Below are 9991 nucleotides of genomic sequence, written 5' to 3' on the forward strand. Positions count from 1 at the left end.
CCATGGCCTGGAAACTCCCCAGATCTTAATCCCATTGAGAACTTGTGGTCAATCATCAAGAGACGGGTGGACAAACAAAAACCAACAAATTCTGGCAAAATGCAAGCATTGATTATGCAAGAATGGACTGCTATCAGTCAGGATTTGGTCCAAAAGTTGATTGAGAGCATGCCAGGGAGAATTACAGAGGTCTTGAAGAAGATGCGGCAACACTGCAAATATTGACTTGCTGCATTAACTTATTCTAACTGTCAATATAACCTATTGGTACTCATAATATGATTGCAATTATATTTCTGTATGTGATATAAACATCAGACAAACACTAATAAAAACCAGAGGCCAGCAGATCATGTGAAAATATAATTTTGGTGTCATTCTCAAAACTTTTGGCCATGACTGTATGTACACAGTGACTGCACAAGCAGAATAGTGAGTGCAGCTCTGGAATATAATACAGGATCAGTAATGTAATGTATGTACACAGTGACTGCACCAGCAGAATAGTGAGTGCAGCTCTGGAATATAATACAGGAGGTAACACAGGATCAGTAATGTAATGTATGTACACAGTGACTCCACCAGCAGAATAGTGAGTGCCGCTCTGGGGTATAATACAGGATGTAACTCAGGATCAGTAATGTAATGTGTGTACACAGTGACTGCACCAGCAGAATAGTGAGTGCAGCTCTGGGGTATAATACAGGATGTAACTCAGGATCAGTACAGGATCAGTAATGTAATGTATGTACACAGTGACTGCACCAGCAGAATAGTGAGTGCAGCTCTGGGGTATAATACAGGATGTAACTCAGGATCAGTACAGGATCAGTAATGTAATGTATGTACACAGTGACTGCACAAGCAGAATAGTGAGTGCAGCTCTGGAGTATATTACAGGATGTAACTCAGGATCAGTACAGGATCAGTAATGTAATGTATGTACACAGTGACTGCACCAGCAGAATAGTGAGTGCAGCTCTGGAGTATATTACAGGATGTAACTCAGTATCAGTACAGGATCAGTAATGTAATGTATGTACACAGTGACTGCACCAGCAGAATAGTGAGTGCAGCTCTGGAGTACAATGCAGGAAGTAACTCAGGATCAGTACAGGATCAGTAATGCAAGGTATGTACACAGTGACTGCTCCAGCAGAATAGTGAGTGCAGCTCTGGAGTATAATACAGGATGTAACTCAGGATCAGTACAGGATCAGTAATGTAATGTATGTATACAGTGACTGCACAAGCAGAATAGTGAGTGCAGCTCTGGAGTATAATACAGGATGTAACTCCGGATCAGTAATGTAATGTATGTACACAGTGACTACACCAGCAGAATAGTGAGTGCAGCTCTGGGGTATAATACAGGATGTAACTCCGGATCAGTAATGTATGTACACAGTGACTGCACAAGCAGAATAGTGAGTGCAGCTCTGGAGTATAATACAGGATGTAACTCCGGATCAGTAATGTAATGTATGTACACAGTGACTACACCAGCAGAATAGTGAGTGCAGCTCTGGGGTATAATACAGGATGTAACTCCGGATCAGTAATGTATGTACACAGTGACTGCACAAGCAGAATAGTGAGTGCAGCTCTGGAGTATAATACAGGATGTAACTCCGGATCAGTAACGTAATGTATGTACACAGTGACTGCACCAGCAGAATAGTGAGTGCAGCTCTGGAGTACAATGCAGGAAGTAACTCAGGATCAGTAATGTAAGGTATGTACAGAGTGACTGCACCAGCAGAATAGTGAGTGCAGCTCTGGAGTATAATACAGGATGTAACTCAGGATCAGTAATGTAATGTATGTACACAGTGACTGCACCAGCAGAATAGTGAGTGCAGCTCTGGAGTATAATACAGGATGTAACTCAGGATCAGTAATGTAATGTATGCACACAGTGACTGCATCAGCAGAATAGTGAGTGCAGCTCTGGAGTATAATACAGGATGTAACTCAGGATCAGTAATGTAATGTATGTACACAGTGACTGCACCAGCAGAATAGTGAGTGCAGCTCTGGAGTATAATACAGATGTAACTCAGGATCAGTAATGTAATGTATGTACACAGTGACTGCACCAGCAGAATAGTGAGTGCAGCTCTGGAGTATAATACAGGATGTAACTCAGGATCAGTACAGGATCAGTAATGTAATGTATGTACACAGTGACTGCACAAGCAGAATAGTGAGTGTAGCTCTGGAGTATAATACAGGATGTAACTCCGGATCAGTAATGTAATGTATGTACACAGTGACTGCACCAGCAGAATAGTGAGTGCAGCTCTGGAGTACAATGCAGGAAGTAACTCAGGATCAGTAATGTAAGGTATGTACAGAGTGACTGCACCAGCAGAATAGTGAGTGCAGCTCTGGAGTATAATACAGGATGTAACTCAGGATCAGTAATGTAATGTATGTACACAGTGACTGCACCAGCAGAATAGTGAGTGCAGCTCTGGGGTATAATACAGGATGTAACTCAGGATCAGTAATGTAATGTATGTACTCAGTGACTCCACCAGCAGAATAGTGAGTGCAGCTCTGGAGTATAATACAGGATGTAACTCAGGATCAGTAATGTAATGTATGCACACAGTGACTGCATCAGCAGAATAGTGAGTGCAGCTCTGGAGTATAATACATTACATTACTGATCCTGAGTTACACCCTGTATGTACACAGTGACTGCACCAGCAGAATAGTGAGTGCAGCTCTGGAGTATAATACAGGATTTAACTCAGGTTCAGTACAGGATCAATAATGTACTGTATGTACACAGTGACTGCACCAGCAGAATAGTGAGTGCAGCTCTGGGGTATAATACAGGATGTAACTCCGGATCACTAATGTATGTACACAGTGACTGCACCAGCAGAATTGTGAGTGCAGCTCTGGAGTATAATACAGGATGTAACTCCGGATCAGTAATGTATGCACACAATGACTGCACCAGCAGAATAGTGAGTGCAGCTCTGGAGTATAATACAGGATGTAACTCAGGATCAGTAATGTAATGTATGTACACAGTGACTGCACCAGCAGAATAGTGAGTGCAGCTCTGGAGTACAATGCAGGAAGTAACTCAGGATCAGTAATGTAAGGTATGTACAGAGTGACTGCAGCTCTGGAGTATAATACAGGATGTAACTCAGGATCAGTAATGTAATGTATGTACAGAGTGACTGCACCAGCAGAATAGTGAGTGCAGCTCTGGAGTATAATACAGGATGTAACTCAGGATCAGTAATGTAATGTATGTACACAGTGACTGCACCAGCAGAATAGTGAGTGCAGCTCTGGAGTATAATACAGATGTAACTCAGGATCAGTAATGTAATGTATGTACACAGTGACTGCACCAGCAGAATAGTGAGTGCAGCTCTGGAGTATAATACAGGATGTAACTCAGGATCAGTACAGGATCAGTAATGTAATGTATGTACACAGTGACTGCACAAGCAGAATAGTGAGTGCAGCTCTGGAGTATAATACAGGATGTAACTCCGGATCAGCAATGTAATGTATGTACACAGTGACTGCACCAGCAGAATAGTGAGTGCAGCTCTGGAGTACAATGCAGGAAGTAACTCAGGATCAGTAATGTAAGGTATGTACAGAGTGACTGCACCAGCAGAATAGTGAGTGCAGCTCTGGAGTATAATACAGGATGTAACTCAGGATCAGTAATGTAATGTATGTACACAGTGACTGCACCAGCAGAATAGTGAGTGCAGCTCTGGGGTATAATACAGGATGTAACTCAGGATCAGTAATGTAATGTATGTACTCAGTGACTCCACCAGCAGAATAGTGAGTGCAGCTCTGGAGTATAATACAGGATGTAACTCAGGATCAGTAATGTAATGTATGCACACAGTGACTGCATCAGCAGAATAGTGAGTGCAGCTCTGGGGTATAATACAGGATGTAACTCAGGTTCAGTACAGGATCAATAATGTACTGTATGTACACAGTGACTGCACCAGCAGAATAGTGAGTGCAGCTCTGGGGTATAATACAGGATGTAACTCCGGATCACTAATGTATGTACACAGTGACTGCACCAGCAGAATTATGAGTGCAGCTCTGGAGTATAATACAGGATGTAACTCCGGATCAGTAATGTATGTACACAGTGACTGCACCAGCAGAATAGTGAGTGCAGCTCTGGAGTATAATACAGGATGTAACTCAGGATCAGTACAGGATCAGTAATGTAATGTATGTACACAGTGACTGCACAAGCAGAATAGTGAGTGCAGCTCTGGAGTATAATACAGGATGTAACTCCGGATCAGTAATGTAATGTATGTACACAGTGACTGCACCAGCAGAATAGTGAGTGCAGCTCTGGAGTATAATACAGGATGTAACTCAGGATCAGTACAGGATCAGTAATGTAATGTATGTACACAGTGACTGCACAAGCAGAATAGTGAGTGCAGCTCTGGAGTATAATACAGGATGTAACTCCGGATCAGTAATGTAATGTATGTACACAGTGACTACACCAGCAGAATAGTGAGTGCAGCTCTGGGGTATAATACAGGATGTAACTCCGGATCAGTAATGTATGTACACAGTGACTGCACAAGCAGAATAGTGAGTGCAGCTCTGGAGTATAATACAGGATGTAACTCCGGATCAGTAATGTAATGTATGTACACAGTGACTGCACCAGCAGAATAGTGAGTGCAGCTCTGGAGTACAATGCAGGAAGTAACTCAGGATCAGTAATGTAAGGTATGTATAGAGTGACTGCACCAGCAGAATAGTGAGTGCAGCTCTGGAGTATAATACAGGATGTAACTCAGGATCAGTAATGTAATGTATGTACACAGTGACTGCACCAGCAGAATAGTGAGTGCAGCTCTGGAGTATAATACAGGATGTAACTCAGGATCAGTAATGTAATGTATGCACACAGTGACTGCATCAGCAGAACAGTGAGTGCAGCTCTGGAGTATAATACAGGATGTAACTCAGGATCAGTAATGTAATGTATGTACACAGTGACTGCACCAGCAGAATAGTGAGTGCAGCTCTGGAGTATAATACAGGATGTAACTCAGGATCAGTAATGTAATGTGTGTACACAGTGACTCCACCAGCAGAATAGTGAGTGCCGCTCTGGGGTATAATACAGGATGTAACTCAGGATCAGTAATGTAATGTGTGTACACAGTGACTGCACCAGCAGAATAGTGAGTGCAGCTCTGGGGTATAATACAGGATGTAACTCAGGATCAGTACAGGATCAGTAATGTAATGTATGTACACAGTGACTGCACCAGCAGAATAGTGAGTGCAGCTCTGGGGTATAATACAGGATGTAACTCAGGATCAGTACAGGATCAGTAATGTAATGTATGTACACAGTGACTGCACCAGCAGAATAGTGAGTGCAGCTCTGGGGTATAATACAGAATGTAACTCAGGATCAGTACAGGTTCAGTAATGTAATGTATGTACACAGTGACTGCACCAGCAGAATAGTGAGTGCAGCTCTGGAGTATAATACAGGATGTAACTCAGGATCAGTACAGGATCAGTAATGTAATGTATGTACACAGTGACTGCACCAGCAGAATAGTGAGTGCAGCTCTGGGGTATAATACAGAATGTAACTTAGGATCAGTACAGGGTCAGTAATGTAATGTATGTACACAGTGACTGCACAAGCAGAATAGTGAGCGCAGCTCTGGAGTATAATACAGGATGTAACTCAGGATCAGTAACGTAATTTATGTACACAGTGACTGCACCGGCAGAATAGGGAGTGCAGCTCTGGAGTATAATACAGGATGTAACGCAGGATCAGTACAGGGTCAGTAATGTAATGTATGTACACAGTGACTGCACAAGCAGAATAGTGAGCGCAGCTCTGGAGTATAATACAGGATCAGTAATGTAATGTATGTACACAGTGACTGCACCAGCAGAATAGTGAGTGCAGCTCTGGAGTACAATGCAGGAAGTAACTCAGGATCAGTACACAGTGACTGCTCCAGCAGAATAGTGAGTGCAGCTCTGGAGTATAATACAGGATGTAACTCAGGATCAGTACAGGATCAGTAATGTAATGTATGTGCACAGTGACTGCACCAGCAGAATAGGGAGTGCAGCTCTGGAGTATAATACAGGATGTAACTCCGGATCAGTAATGTATGTACACAGTGACTGCACCAGCAGAATAGTGAGTGCAGCTCTGGAGTATAATACAGGATGTAACTCAGGATCAGTAATGTAATGTATGTACACAGTGACTCCACCAGCAGAATAGTGAGTGCAGCTCTGGAGTATAATACAGGATGTAACTCAGGATCAGTACAGGATCAGTAATGTAATGTATGCACACAGTGACTGCACCAGCAGAATAGTGAGTGCAGCTCTGGGGTATAATACAGGATGTAACTCCGGATCAGTAATGTATGTACACAGTGACTGCACAAGCAGAATAGTGAGTGCAGCTCTGGAGTATAATACAGGATGTAACTCCGGATCAGTAATGTATGTACACAGTGACTCCACCAGCAGAATAGTGAGTGCAGCTCTGGAGTATAATACAGGATGTAACTCAGGATCAGTAATGTAATGTATGTACACAGTGACTGCACCAGCAGAATAGTGAGTGCAGCTCTGGAGTATAATACAGGATGTAACTCAGGATCAGTAATGTAATGTATGTACACAGTGACTGCACCAGCAGAATAGTGAGTGCAGCTCTGGGGTATAATACAGGATGTAACTCCGGATCACTAATGTATGTACACAGTGACTGCACCAGCAGAATAGTGAGTGCAGCTCTGGAGTATAATACAGGATGTAACTCAGGATCAGTAATGTAATGTATGTACACAGTGACTGCACCAGCAGAATAGTGAGTGCAGCTCTGGAGTATAATACAGGATGTAACTCAGGATCAGTAATGTAATGTATGTACACAGTGACTGCACCAGCAGAATAGTGAGTGCAGCTCTGGAGTATAATACAGGATGTAACTCAGGATCAGTAATGTAATGTATGTACACAGTGACTGCACCAGCAGAATAGTGAGTGCAGCTCTGGAGTATAATACAGGATGTAACTCAGGATCAGTACAGGATCAGTAATGTAATGTATGTACACAGTGACTGCACAAGCAGAATAGTGAGTGCAGCTCTGGAGTATAATACAGGATGTAACTCCGGATCAGTAATGTAATGTATGTACACAGTGACTACACCAGCAGAATAGTGAGTGCAGCTCTGGGGTATAATACAGGATGTAACTCCGGATCAGTAATGTATGTACACAGTGACTGCACCAGCAGAATAGGGAGTGCAGCTCTGGAGTACAATGCAGGAAGTAACTCAGGATCAGTAATGTAAGGTATGTACAGAGTGACTGCACCAGCAGAATAGTGAGTGCAGCTCTGGAGTATAATACAGGATTTAACTCAGGATCAGTACAGGATCAATAATGTACTGTATGTACACAGTGACTGCACCAGCAGAATAGTGAGTGCAGCTCTGGGGTATAATACAGGATGTAACTCCGGATCACTAATGTATGTACACAGTGACTGCACCAGCAGAATTGTGAGTGCAGCTCTGGAGTATAATACAGGATGTAACTCCGGATCAGTAATGTATGTACACAGTGACTGCACCAGCAGAATAGTGAGTGCAGCTCTGGAGTATAATACAGGATGTAACTCAGGACCAGTACAGGATCAGTAATGTAATGTATGCACACAGTGACTGCACCAGCAGAATAGTGAGTGCAGCTCTGGAGTATAATACAGGATGTAACTCAGGATCAGTAATGTAATGTATGTACACAGTGACTGCACCAGCAGAATAGTGAGTGCAGCTCTGGAGTATAATACAGGATGTAACTCAGGATCAGTACAGGATCAGTAATGTAATGTATGTACACAGTGACTGCACAAGCAGAATAGTGAGTGCAGCTCTGGAGTATAATACAGGATGTAACTCCGGATCAGTAATGTAATGTATGTACACAGTGACTACACCAGCAGAATAGTGAGTGCAGCTCTGGGGTATAATACAGGATGTAACTCCGGATCAGTAATGTATGTACACAGTGACTCCACCAGCAGAATAGTGAGTGCAGCTCTGGAGTATAATACAGGATGTAACTCAGGATCAGTAATGTAATGTATGTACACAGTGACTCCACCAGCAGAATAGTGAGTGCAGCTCTGGAGTATAATACAGGATGTAACTCAGGATCAGTACAGGATCAGTAATGTAATGTATGCACACAGTGACTGCACCAGCAGAATAGTGAGTGCAGCTCTGGGGTATAATACAGGATGTAACTCCGGATCAGTAATGTATGTACACAGTGACTGCACAAGCAGAATAGTGAGTGCAGCTCTGGAGTATAATACAGGATGTAACTCCGGATCAGTAATGTATGTACACAGTGACTCCACCAGCAGAATAGTGAGTGCAGCTCTGGAGTATAATACAGGATGTAACTCAGGATCAGTAATGTAATGTATGTACACAGTGACTGCACCAGCAGAATAGTGAGTGCAGCTCTGGAGTATAATACAGGATGTAACTCAGGATCAGTAATGTAATGTATGTACACAGTGACTGCACCAGCAGAATAGTGAGTGCAGCTCTGGAGTATAATACAGGATTTAACTCAGGATCAATAATGTACTGTATGTACACAGTGACTGCACCAGCAGAATAGTGAGTGCAGCTCTGGGGTATAATACAGGATGTAACTCCGGATCACTAATGTATGTACACAGTGACTGCACCAGCAGAATAGTGAGTGCAGCTCTGGAGTATAATACAGGATGTAACTCAGGATCAGTAATGTAATGTATGTACACAGTGACTGCACCAGCAGAATAGTGAGTGCAGCTCTGGAGTATAATACAGGATGTAACTCAGGATCAGTAATGTAATGTATGTACACAGTGACTGCACCAGCAGAATAGTGAGTGCAGCTCTGGAGTATAATACAGGATGTAACTCAGGATCAGTAATGTAATGTATGTACACAGTGACTGCACCAGCAGAATAGTGAGTGCAGCTCTGGAGTATAATACAGGATGTAACTCAGGATCAGTACAGGATCAGTAATGTAATGTATGTACACAGTGACTGCACAAGCAGAATAGTGAGTGCAGCTCTGGAGTATAATACAGGATGTAACTCCGGATCAGTAATGTAATGTATGTACACAGTGACTACACCAGCAGAATAGTGAGTGCAGCTCTGGGGTATAATACAGGATGTAACTCCGGATCAGTAATGTATGTACACAGTGACTGCACCAGCAGAATAGGGAGTGCAGCTCTGGAGTACAATGCAGGAAGTAACTCAGGATCAGTAATGTAAGGTATGTACAGAGTGACTGCACCAGCAGAATAGTGAGTGCAGCTCTGGAGTATAATACAGGATTTAACTCAGGATCAGTACAGGATCAATAATGTACTGTATGTACACAGTGACTGCACCAGCAGAATAGTGAGTGCAGCTCTGGGGTATAATACAGGATGTAACTCCGGATCACTAATGTATGTACACAGTGACTGCACCAGCAGAATTGTGAGTGCAGCTCTGGAGTATAATACAGGATGTAACTCCGGATCAGTAATGTATGTACACAGTGACTGCACCAGCAGAATAGTGAGTGCAGCTCTGGAGTATAATACAGGATGTAACTCAGGACCAGTACAGGATCAGTAATGTAATGTATGCACACAGTGACTGCACCAGCAGAATAGTGAGTGCAGCTCTGGAGTATAATACAGGATGTAACTCAGGATCAGTAATGTAATGTATGTACACAGTGACTGCACCAGCAGAATAGTGAGTGCAGCTCTGGAGTATAATACAGGATGTAACTCAGGATCAGTACAGGATCAGTAATGTAATGTATGTACACAGTGACTGCACAAGCAGAATAGTGAGTGCAGCTCTGGAGTATAATACAGGAT

Source organism: Phyllobates terribilis, unplaced genomic scaffold, assembly GCF_046119375.1.
Source record: "Phyllobates terribilis strain yellow unplaced genomic scaffold, ASM4611937v1 Scaffold_7__3_contigs__length_470593459, whole genome shotgun sequence".
NCBI classification, from domain to species: Eukaryota; Metazoa; Chordata; class Amphibia; order Anura; family Dendrobatidae; genus Phyllobates; species Phyllobates terribilis.